General features: G+C 41.6%; 1 pseudogene; it reads right to left on the reverse strand.

The window, feature by feature from the left end:
* Positions 1-818: 818 nt before the first annotated feature.
* LOC101520483 (mitochondrial import receptor subunit TOM20 homolog) lies at positions 819-1,283 on the reverse strand (annotated as a pseudogene).
* Between the last annotated feature and the right edge of the window lie 11,661 nt (positions 1,284-12,944).

Below are 12,944 nucleotides of genomic sequence, written 5' to 3' on the forward strand. Positions count from 1 at the left end.
ATGCAAAATTCAGAACATCAAAAAAAAAAAAAAAAAGAAAAAGGAAAGTGTTGGGCAAGATTGCCCAAAGAAATCTCTCAGGTAAAGGTGACTTGAAAATGTCCACCAGAAAATCAAGTGACTTGGAGTGGAAAGGGACACTTCAGAGACCAGGAGGCTCATTTCCTCAGTTCACAAAGGAACACAGTGAGCAGACGGGAACTGGCAAAGATCACATAGCTAGACTAGCCACGTACGCAGATCTAATTCCTAGTGCAACTCCACATATCCAAACCCTGTGGAGGTAAATACCCAGGACACAGGACTGCAGTCCACGGAGGTAAGCACAATGTCTCAGGACTGACACCGCAGCACAGGCTGCAGGTGTTAGCACAGCACAGCAGCTACACGGGACAGCGTTAGATTATACTAAACGAGCTCATGAAGAACTTCGATGCTCAGTTTTCACAACACAGCCAAGTTTCCATTTAATTTTCTAATCTATCTCAAAATGTGCTAGTTTAAAAAAAGTAGCACTCCGCAGCTTTCTCTCACCATTTTTTTTGTGTATATAGTTTAGTATGCTATGTTATATATGCAACTTGCATGTTTTAGAAATAAACAAAATTCATACTTTGGTGACTTCTAGTGTAATTGTAAAATGAAAAGCTCTTTATCAAAATACGCTTTTTCACTGGGAAAATAAATAAAACAGACAAATGGATCCACACAAAGCCAACAGGAACTTTGGTAGGTTTCAGTGTGGGACAGTCCATTAACAAGCTTATTTGCCCTTATTCCCCAGAACCGCTCAACTTCCAAGTTAAGAATTTTAAAAATATTTTGTACTGAGATTTTATTATGTTGACATTTTTCATCATTCCACATCATCTTCAGCCAAGCTCTGACCACTTACAATTCTCTGACAATTGTTGGGAGCTTCGTCAGCAGCATCTGGAACACCGGTGGTGGAAGAGTTTACTGCAACACTTGCAGTAACTGCCCACGTACAGCAATTGCATTTACAAGATGGTCTGCACCCGTTTCATATTCACCTTGAGCTAGTAATTCTTCACAAAGCTGTATTTCTTCAAGAAAGAACTTCTGAACAGCATCAGCATCTTTAAGGTCAGGTAACTTGGAAGCCCAGCTCTCTCCTTGGCAAGCTTCTGCTTCTTTCTTCGTTCTCACAGTCTGTTCTTGCAGTTGGGGTCACTCATTCTCTTGCGGTTGAAGTAAATGCAGTAGCCGAGGAAGAGGGTCCCGCAGACTCCAGCAGTGAAGGCGCTGTTGCGGCCCACCATGGTCCCAGAGCTTGAAGGCAGCAGTTGGCCGTGAATCCCCAATGTGGACGCACCGCTCAGCACAGTCGCCGGCTCTGCCGCTCTACATACCTCTTAATACCAGAGAAAACTTTCTCTTTGGATTTTATTATTGCAATCATTTCAAAATGCAAACCTGTAGGGGAAAAATTGCCTATAAGCAAACATGTACCTATTGAAATCATCCTTCTCATTATCAAGCACATATGGTTTAATTCATATTTGCAGTGAATCTTGTAGAGTCCAATACAACTACTCCTTTTTTACTGCAGTTTCATCAGACTTTTTGTTCTGTGTTTTTTTGCCAGAGTCCCTGGCATTTGGGTCATTTGAGATACAGAACCCGACCCCTTAGGTCTTGGCTTCACTGGGTGGTGACCTCTCTGACGATCCCTGGTGTAAATAGAAGAAACATGGGGCTCTCCTCTGGTAACAGGCATGTCATTGGGAGAATTATGATAATTTTTAGATAATTTATGTAAACTATGTCTATACATCTAGCTGACAACATTGTGTGTCTACGTGCTATGTCATATTATTGCTTATGAGTAGAAAATTTTGGCCTATTTAGTAAGCATGGACAGAAAGTGGAAAATCTTTATAAACAATTGGTTGCTTTACATGGTTTAAAATTTCTTGAGTTGAAACATAGAACCTAGCATAAAATCATCAAATGAACATATTACATTATCATAAAGAAAACTTGGCTTTTCATTGTTGTAAAATGGACAGTAGAAATTAGTTTTGTACAAGTGAAATCATACTACCACATTGATAATGCACTTCAATTCAGTTGCTCACAGCTTGAACAATTGCTGAGCAGAGGCCCTACTGCTTTAATGAAAGATGATACGTGTATGTCATGTATAGAGGATATGTTAAAATGGATCCTTGTGATATCATCAGCAAATTATATTAAAATAGAAAGTGAAGTCTGTAACATGGAGAAGATGCATCGCTGTCACCAAGGCTCATTGTCTAGTGGTGACAACAAACTTCTCTAAATATTACAGTGTAGCTCAGCGAGTGAAGGGGAAGAGATAGAATAAGAAAGGTTGGTCAACCAGTACTAATTGCAGTTAGAAGAAATTTGCTTTAAAAGTGATTTGTTTTGCTTATTTGGAAATCAGAGATACAGAGAGAAAGAGAGAGAGAGAGAGAGAGAGAGAGATCTTCTATGTGTTGATTTATACCCCAAGGACAATGGTGAAGACTTTCTTTTACTATTGTAGTAGCAAGATACAATTTAGTTTATATTCTATTTTTTCCCATCTTTTTTTTTATTATTTCTTATTTTTAATTCATTAATTACATTGTATTATGTGACACAGTTTCATAAGTACTTGGGTTCTCCCCACCCCTCCCCAATGGTGGATTCCTCCCACCATGGTGGATTCCTCCACCTTGTTGCATAACCACAGCTCAAGTTCAGTTGAGATTCCCCCATTGCAAGCATATACCAAACATAGAGTCCAGCATCTTATTGTCCAGTCAAGTTCAACGGCTTCTTAGGTATACCCTCTCTGGTCTGAAGACAGAGCCAGCAGAGTATCATCCCAGTCAATTAAAAGCTCCAACATACCATCAGCAAAAATTTACATCATTATGGAATTAATTGACATAGTAATGAGTAACCAATATGTTAAAAGTAAATGCGAGTTCTTAACCACTTTCTGTGACCACCTCATTGACATTTCAATTTTAGTTTATACACAACATATAACATACATAACATAACATGTTATACATAACATCATATCATCTTAAATTAAGGCAAACATATGGTATTTAACCTTTTGGGATTGGCTCATTTCCCTTAGCATTATGGTTTCCAGTTTGGCCCATTTGGCCACAAAGAACTGCATTTTGTTTTTTTTAATACCTGAGTAGTATTCCATGGAGTAGATGAACCATAGCTTTCTTATCCAATCCTCTGTTGATGGGCATTTTGGCTGCTTCCATGTTTTTGCAATTACTGATTGTGCTGCTTTGAACATAGGAGTGCATGTTGGTTTCTCATAAAACAATTGTTCTGGATATATTCCTAGGAGTGCTATTGCTGGATCATACGGTATGTTGATTTTGAGTTGTTTAAATATTCTCCATACTGATTTCCATAGAGGCTATGCCAGCCTGCAGCCCCACCAGCAGTGGAGTAGGGTTCCCTTTTCCCCGCAACCTCGCCAACAAGTGTTGTTGGTGCTTTTATTCATGTGGGCCACTCTTACTGGTGTTAGGTGGTACCACATTGATGTTTAAATTTGGATTTCCCTTATTGCCAGGGAACTTGGGCATTTTTCATATGCTTATTTGCCATTTGGGTTTGTTCCTTTGTGAAGTGTCTGCCCATTTCCCATGCCCATTTCTTGAGTGGCTTGTTTGTTTTGACATTTTGGTTGTTTTGTAGCTCTTTGTATATTCTGGAGATTAGCCCTCTATCACCACCATTCTGTCTGTGGGTTGTTTTTTTACTTTGTTGATTATGTTCCTTGCTGTACAGAAGCTTCTTAGTTTGATGAGGTCCCATTTGTTTATTCTGGTCTTGATTTCTATTGCTTTTGGTGTCCTTCTTAGGAAGTAGGGACCTACCCCTAGATTTACAGAGTATTTCCAACATTTTCTTCCAAATGTTTGAAGGTTTCTGGATGTAGGTTTAGATCTGTTATCCATTTAGATTTGATCTTAGTGTATGGTGAGAGATGTGGGTCTATCTTTTTGTTTCTGCAGGCTATCAATCAGTTGTCCCAACAGCATTTATTGAACAGACTTTCCCATTTGCCTGGATTGTCGTTTGTCATTTGTCAAAGATTATTTGGCTGTACCTGTTTGGGTTCCCTTCTGGTGTTTCTATTCTGCTCCATTGATCTTCCTCTCTATCTTTGTGCCAGTACCATGCTGTTTTGATAACCACTGCCCTATAGTATGTCCAGAGGTCCGGAACTGTGATTCCCCCTGCTAACTTCCTGTTCTTCAGGATGGTTCTAGCTATCCGTGGTTTTTTGTGTTTCCAGATGAACCTTTGGATCATTGTTTCCAGTTCCATGAAGAATGTTTTGGGCAATTTGATTGGGATTGCGTTGAATGTATATATTGCTTTTGGCAGTATAGACATTTTAATGATATTGATTTTACCTATCCAGGAGCATGGGATGTTACTCCATCTTTTGAGGTCTTGTTCAATTTCTTTTCTAAGTGATTTGTAGTTTTCTTCAAATAAGTCTCCTACATTTTTGGTTAGATTTATTCCTAGATACTTCATACTTTTCTCTGTTATTTTGAATGGTATCTTGCTGGTTAGATCTTTTTCCATCTTGGGAATGTTCTCATACACTATGGCTGTTGATTTTTGTTCATTAATTTTGTACCCTGCCACTCTACCAAACTCTCGTACAAGTTCTAGCAGTCTCTGTATTGAGTCTCTTGGCTCTTCTACATAAAGAATCATATCATCTTGTATAGTGAGAGCTTGACTTCTTCATTTCCCATTTGGATTCCTCTGATTTCTTTTTCTTGTCTTATGGCCTCAGCGAATACCTCTAGGACTATGTTGAATAGTAGTGGAGAAAATGAATATCCCTGTCTTGTTCCAGATCTCAGTGGGAAGGGTTCCAGTTTTTCTCCATTCAGTATGATGATGGCGTTGGGTTTTTCATATATGGCTTTAATTATGTTGTGGATTTTTCCCTTGGTTAGGGTCTTTAGTAGAAAGTGGTGTTGGATTTTGTCGAAAGCTTTTTCTGCGTCTATTGATACTATCATGTGATTCTTGTTTTTTCAGTTTTTGGATGTGGTGTATCACATTGATGGATTTCCGAATGTTGAACCATCCCTGCATTCCAGGGAGGAATCCTACTTGATCCACATGAATGATCTGTCGGATGATTTTTTGAATTCTATTGGCTAGGATTTTGTTGAGAATCTTAGCATCAATGTTCATCAAAGAGATAGGTCTGTAGTTTTCCTTCTCTGTTAGTTCTCTGTCTGGTTTTGGGATTAAGGTAATGTTGGCTTCATAGAATGAGTTTGGAAGGGTTGCTTCTTTTTCTATTGTTTTGAAGAGTTTGTAGAGGATTGGGGTCAGTTCTGTTCGGAATGTTTTGTAGAATTCTGTAGTGAAGCCATCTGGGCCTGGGCTTTTCTTTGTTGGGAGGCCTTTAATCACTGATTCAATCTCTGCTTCAGTTATGGGTTTGTTCAGGTCGTTTGTTGCCTCTGGGCTAAGTTTTGGCAGGTGGTAGAAGTCTAAGAACTTTTCCATTTCTTGGTGATCTTCTGATTTGTTGGAGTACAGTGCTTTGTAGTAATTTCTAATTATGGCCTTAATGGATGCGGTGTCTGTTGTTATGTTGCCTTTTTCATCTTTGATGCTGTTAATTCTTGCCTTCTCTTTTTTTGTCTTTGTCAGTCGGGCCAGTGGGGTGTCTATCTTGTTTATCTTCTCAAAAAACCAGCTTTTTGATTCATTGATTTTGTGTATAGTTTTTTTTTTGCTTCTATCTGATTAATTTCCTCCCTTGTTTTGATAATTTCTTGTTTCCTATTGTGTGTGGGGCTCTTCTGCTGTTGTTTTTCCAATTCCTGGAGGTGTGTGTTTAGTTCCTGTATTTGGCGCCTCTCTTGGGCCTTGACATGAGCTCCAATTGCGATGAGTTTACCCCGTAGCACTGCTTTGGCAGTGTCCCACAAATTTTGGAATGTTGTGTCAGAGCTTTCAATGGTTTCCATAAATTTTTTGATCTCATCTTTAATTTCTTCTCTGATCCATTGTTCATTTAATAGCATATTGTTCAGCCTCCAAGAGTTTCTGTATTTCCTGGGGCATTTTGAATTGCTGATTTCCAGTTTCATTCCATGGTGGTCTGAGAGGGTACATGGTATGATTCCTATCTTTTTGAAGTTATTTAGGTTTGCTTTGTGTCCTATCATGTGGTCAATCCTGGAGAAGGTGTCATGTACTGCTGAAAAAAATGCATAATCTGTTGCCTTGGGGTAAAAACTTCTATAAATGTCTACCAAGTCCAGTTGTTCTAATGTTTATACGAGCTCTGTTGTTTCTTTGTTGAGTTTTTGTTTTGTTGATCTGTCTGTTGTTGTTAGTGGGGTGTTAAGATCACCCACTATTGTTGTGTGCATATCTGTGTCTCCTCTTAAGTCCGTGAGTAATTGCTTCACATAGCTAGGTGCATTTGAATTTGGTGCATATATGTTCACAATGGTAATTGCTTCCTGATGTATCAGTCACTTCACCAATATATAATGTCCTTCCCTGTCCTTTTTGATGTGTGTCAGATTGAAGTCCACATCATCTGAAATTAGGACAGCTGCCTCAGCCTTTTTTTTTTTTTTTTTGTCCATTGGCATGAAATATTTGTTTCCAACCTTTCACTTTCAGTTTCTTAGAATCTTTTCTGGTTAGATGTGTCTCTTGTAGGCAACAGATAGTTGGGTGCTGTTTGATAATCCAGTCTGTTAATCTGTGTCTTTTGATTGGTGAGTTCAGGCCATTTGTGTTAAGAGTTAAAATTGAGAGGTTGTGATTTTGCCCTGCCATACTTGTTTTTGTGGGTGTTGATATGTGTGTAATTGCCCTTCCTTGTGTGGACTTTAGTGGGGAGACCTTCCTGTTTGCCATCTTTGCTTATCATTCGCCTCCTTTTTTTCTGGATTTAGTGCATTTCTAAGGAGATTTTGTAGAGCTGGTTTTGTGCTGGCATATTCTTCTAATTTCTCTTTGCTATGAAAGTATCTGATTTTGTTCTCAAATACGAATGAGATTTTTGCTGGGTACAATATTCTTGGTTGACAGTTGTTCTGATTCAGGATTTGGAAGATCTTTGTCCATTCTCTTCTTGCTTATAAGGTCTCTTCAGAGAAGTCAGCAGTGATTCTGATTGGTTTTCCCCGGTATGTGATCTTTTCTCTGCTTCGTACTTGTCTCAGGATTCTTTCTTTGTCTTCGTTGGAGTGGAACTTGAGCACCATATGTCTGGGTGAAGATTGCTTTGGGTCATATCTGCTTGGAGTCCTCTGACCGTCCTGGATTTGGGCTGGGTTCATGTTCCAAGTGTTTTGGAAGTTTTCCTGTATAATTTGGTCGAGCACCATTTGCATTCCTGACTCTTTTTTCGCTCCTTCAGGAAGGCCAATAATCCTAATATTCGATTTTCTGAGGTTGTCTTTCATTTCTTGTATGGTCTTATTGGCTTTGTTCATACTTGTCTCCAGCTGTTTAATGAGCTGGGTATGTTCGTTTTGTGTGTCTTCCGTTTCAGAGATCCTCTCTTCTGCTGCATTTGTTCTGTTGGTTAGACTCTCAATTTTGTGCTCTAAGTCAAGGATTTTACTTTTCATTTGTTGTATTTCTGAGGCTATGTGGTTCTTGAATTCCTTGAAGTCCTCCCAATTCTTCTCATTGTCTCTGACCGATTTTAACATTATTTTTTTGAATTCCTTGTCTGGTAGATCTTCTATGTCTTCATCTCGCATCTCCGAAATAGACATTGGCTTTTGATCCTTTATTGGTGGGGTGTTGGCTCTCTCATCTGGATCATTACCTTTTCTGGTATTTCTTCCCATTGTGTTAGTGTTTCTTTTTGGAGAGACCTAGGCACCAGTGTGCTGAGGGGTCTCCAAGCACTATCCCGTAGAGATCGGAGTCTGTAGGCGTGGAGTAGCAGGGTGTGGGAATTTTCAAGGCACCTTTGGTGCGTCTCCAGAACACTGGACCTCAGGGCGCCACTTCCAGGGCCCAGCGGATTCAAAGCGCACTCTCAGCTCGCCCCCTACAGGTATGCTACCACAGGGAGTGGGGGAGTGAAGGCAATCTCTGTGCATGCCCCTTGTGCGCGGGATCACAAGGCACCGAGGATTCTAGGTGCTTTCTTGGTGTGTCCCCAGTGCCAGGGACTGCAGGGCGTGGAGGTTCCAGGTGCTCTCTGGCAACGCCTCCTGCACGTGGGTCCGCAGTGCTCTCCTGGTGCGTCACCCAAGCACGGGACTATAGGGCGTGGGGTATTCCAGGTGCTCTCTGGAAGCACCTCCTGTGCAGGCCCGCCCACCCCAGCAGTGTGGGACCGCCCACCCCAGCGCTTGCAGGGGACTGCCCAGCCCAGAGGTGTGTTCGGGTTCCTGTGGGATCGCACCGCCCAGCTGAGTGCCAGACCGCAAAGGCACGGGGGAGTATTCAGTGTGCCTTTTGCCTTTCTCCGCAGCGCACAAGACCACTGTGTGTCACCTCCCAGACACAGTTTTGGCAGTTTCAAGGCACTCTCCCTGTGTCCCGAGAGGCTGGAGTCTCGGGGAGGGGCGGGTAGATGAGCACCAAGGGTGTTCAGGCTCTGTGCGTGTCCCTGGGGGACCAACTCCCGGAGCCTCAGACCCACCATTGCCCCCACCCAACTCACTCAAACCTCAGGTTCTTGCAGTCTGGTGGGAATCCTCGCCTCTGGTGCGTCTCCTGGCGCCTCCATCCGGTGCAAGTCCTGGTGGGTCCCGATGGAACCTGGAGACTGCGGTGGGTGCAGGTCCTGGCGGGGCTTGGCGACTAGGGTGAGCGGATGCCAGCAGGTCCTGATGACTTCAGGTCCTGATGTCTGCAGCGAGTGCAGGTCCTGGCGGTTCCTGGCGACCAGGGTGTGCAGGAGCCAGCGGGTCCTGATCACTGCTGGTCCTCACGGCCACAGCATCTGCGGGTCCTGAGGTCTTCGGGTCGACTGCGGCTCTCTTCGTCTGAAAAAGCCGTCTTCCCTGCCCTTTGTTTTGTTTTTCCCTGGTTGCTCTTCTGAGTTGTGTGGATTTTTTTGGCTCCACACTGTCCAGGGAACTTCACGTTCTTATCCCTGTAGCTCTATGCTGCTCCACTTACGCTTTTGTCACGTTCTAGCCCTCTCTGTCTGTGAGCTCCCTCACAGTCTTCCTCCTATGTCGGCCATCTTGCGAGTCTCTCTAATTTCACTTTTCATACTGACTGTCAGTACCATTGGTTCCACGAGTAGTGGTAGAATTTCACACACATGACATCACATCACGTTTTCTTTGCTCATTCATCAAAGGACACATTTGTGGCTTCCATATCATTGCTATATTGGAATTTTGCTGCAGTGAACATGACGTGATGATATCTTTCAAATTACAGTTTCATTTCTTTTGGGTGCTTGCCCAGAAGTGGGGTAAGTGGGTATGAGACCATCTATACTATTCCCTATAATGGCTGTATTAATTTCCATTCCCACCAACAGGATATATGGATTCTTTTCTTCTGTACAGCCTCACTGCATGGCTTCACACTCGAACTGGACTTCTGGTCAGCAATGTAGTGACTGTTCCACTCTTTCCCTGTTCTGTCTGCTTTCTTTATTGCGATTTATTTATGTATTCATTTGAAAGTCAGCATTATATAGAGACAGAAGAAACAGAGAGCCAGAAATCTTCCATCTGTTAGTTCACTCCCTATATGATCTCAATGGCCAGGGCTGAGTAAAGCCAAAGCCAGGATAGGAACTTCATTCTTGCCTCTCAGTGAGGGTCAGAGTCCCAAGCACTTGGCAATCTTCACTTTGTTGTTGTTGTTGTAGTTTGTCATCATCAGTAGGGAGCTGAATTAGGAAAGATTCAACAGGGCACCCATCTTAATTGCTGGTGCCACCAGCCTGGCTTTACATGCTGCATTGCTATGTCAGTCTCCTTCCCTATTCCGTGGGCGCACCCTGCTGAACAATGAGTAGAACTACTGTAACTCTTTTTCCTACCAATGGGGGCCACATAACTGATTGGACACAAGAGGTCTGCATGTCCCACCACCACTACTGCCACTCACAGTGAAAATTTCAAAGAGGCTACACGTCAGTATTCTATTGGACCTAAAAAATGGGATATTAAACTGACATGTGAAGATAAATTGTCAGAGGAAAAAAATACTTTAATCCAGGAAAACAGCCATTCAAAGTTGACAGAGAAAGTTGATCTCCCATAGGTGCAAACAGCAAATAGAGACACAGGAAGCATGAACGACAGATCCAAAGGGATGCAACAACACTATGCATCAGGCTCCAACTGACAAAATGCCCGGCAAAGATTGGGAAGGATTATAGAGATAAAAACAGAACTAATAGCTTAGTAAAATTAGGAAACCGTGACGTGAAAGAGAGTTTGAAGAAATGGCTAGTGAGCTTGTTTTCTTGAAACCATCCCTTATGGAATGCCAGTAATCTGTTGTCTTTATATTAATAAGATTCCTTTTAAATAAAAAATGGAGAATGCAAAAATGCAACTGAAACCATCATTTGACAGAATAAAAGACCAAACTAAACAGAACGCAGACTATGTGATCTTGAAGGCAGGTCTTCTGATATATTCCAGTGATAAGCAAGCAAATATCAAGTAAGAATGAAGACAGCAAGGGAGAACTTTGGAACACCATGAGAACAGACACAGTCCTGACAATTCACGAAGAAGACAGGAACTCTGCTGCATGAGTGGGTTGTAATTTTTCATGGCAACGCCTTACATCTACTGCCATGTAGTGTCAGTATTCTGTCTTCTCACTAAAGAAAGCTGTGTTTCTGCAGCTCTCAGATAGTCGCTGCAGATGAGATGCTTCACCCATGGTCACCTCCACAAGCAAAGGACAAGAGGACAACTAAGGTTATACTCTTTAATTGTTGATAGATACAACCCTAACAATCACAACTTCACTTCAACAGACATAAACTACTCATCATCCATATTTGGGGTCTAATTTCTGGAAACCTATTTGTAGGTAGCTTAGGATGTATGCAGACACACATAGTGTCCTGCTGAGCGCAGTTCTGAGTATGAAGCAGAGATGCTCACATTTGTTAGTGTTCTTTGAAGATGATGATCTGTATGTAACTGTCAATCCGGATTTCACAATACTTTTTGGTTCCTTTGAGTTAGAAATAAGCTCATGGTTTGGAGAGCTTTATTTTTTTTTATCGTATTGTCAGCAATCAAACTCTATAAAATTTAGAATAAAACTACTACAATGTATGAACTGTAGGCTTCGGTCGGTCACAGATCATTGTTCTGTCAAGGCACCCCCAGTTTCACCTTGGCCAGACATTCATTCCTTTTTTCTAGGTGCTTTTTGCCTTCCTTTTCAGGGACCTGTGCTAGAGCTCCAACATGCTTGGTAATTTTAACTCCTTTCACTGATGATTCCCTTACATTTCAGTGTTCAGAACTAGAAAGGGCTTTGATTAAAATCAGATGCTTGCACAGAATCTTCCTTCTTTCTTTTTAGCATGCCTATGTGCCTCGCCAATTTATTCTGAGAAGTCACACACAGTCACATGCTTCCGTTTTCACTTACAACATACATAAACTGGGCCCGGTGGCGTGGCCTAGTGGCCACCTTGAATGCCCCGGGATCCCATATAGGCACCGGTTCTAATTCCAGCAGCTCCACTTCCCATTCAGCTCCCTACTTGTGGCCTGGAAAAGCAGTTGAGGACGGCCCAGATGCTTTGGGATCCTGCACCTGCGTGGGAGACCTGGAGAAGTTTCCAGGCTCCTGGCCACGGATCGACACAGCACCGGTCATTGCACTCACTTGGGGAGTGAATCATCGGACAGAAGCTCTTCCTCTCTATCTCTCCTCCTCTCAGTATATCTGACTTTGTCATTAAAATAAATAAATCATAAAAAAACAACATATATAAACTGAGATCTTGCAGTGACTGCGGTGAGCAGTAGTTTCACCAAGAGCAGGGCTTTCAGAACGCCCTGTGGAACTTCAATCTAACCTCCCCTTCTTCCTGTCTTCCTGCTACTCACTGTTCAGTTAAAGATCTCCTTTTTCTCATAATTTGTCAACAGTACTTAATCAAAGCCTAAAGTGCTTCTTACTACACTCAGCTTACCTTCCACTTACCAGTACAGTGGTAAAGCTCTTTTTAATGAAATCTTTAACTCTAGAAATCTAATGAAATCCCTATGTCTCCAACTTTAAATCTAATGAAAACTCTTTCTAGTTCTCAACCAGAGCACCACATGTCTTCACTCTTGCATAGACACCTCTCTTGCACAAATAGTTTGCCTTCTGTTTATCAGTGAGGCAGAGTTTTACATCCCTTTTATAATGAATTCATCTTGAATTTAGTCATGACAACAAAAGCAATCCTACCTATACTTTTTGGAGCTGCACCCCAGCTGTGATACTCTGAAATGTCTTGATGCACAGTCTTGGGCCCCTGCTCATGAATAGTTATTGTTGGGGCACCTCAGAAGCAACGTTTGAGGTTACAAGTACATTATGCTCAGTCCCCCACAGCATTTGTTAAAACTATTTTTTCATTATCATAATCAAATATGATTTTATTCCTTCGCAACTTTATTTTTATTTTTGGAAAGCGATCTGTATATTCTGTATAGGAAATTAATCATGCTCATGTTTGCCAGACAGATTTGAATACAAATTCCTCAATCATCATTGCTGTGTGAAGTACTACATTTTCAAATGTGGCAATTGCCTCAGTTTTGGAATTTCTGAATTAACTTCCGTTTCTGTAATTTCTCTTGTAATCTGGCCTGTGACTTCTATGTCCCCCTTTTCCCTGACACTCCATGTTTATTACTATAAACCCTTATTAAACACACGGCAAAAATATCCACAAATAGATTTTC

Source organism: Ochotona princeps, chromosome 10, assembly GCF_030435755.1.
Source record: "Ochotona princeps isolate mOchPri1 chromosome 10, mOchPri1.hap1, whole genome shotgun sequence".
Taxonomy (NCBI): domain Eukaryota; kingdom Metazoa; phylum Chordata; class Mammalia; order Lagomorpha; family Ochotonidae; genus Ochotona; species Ochotona princeps.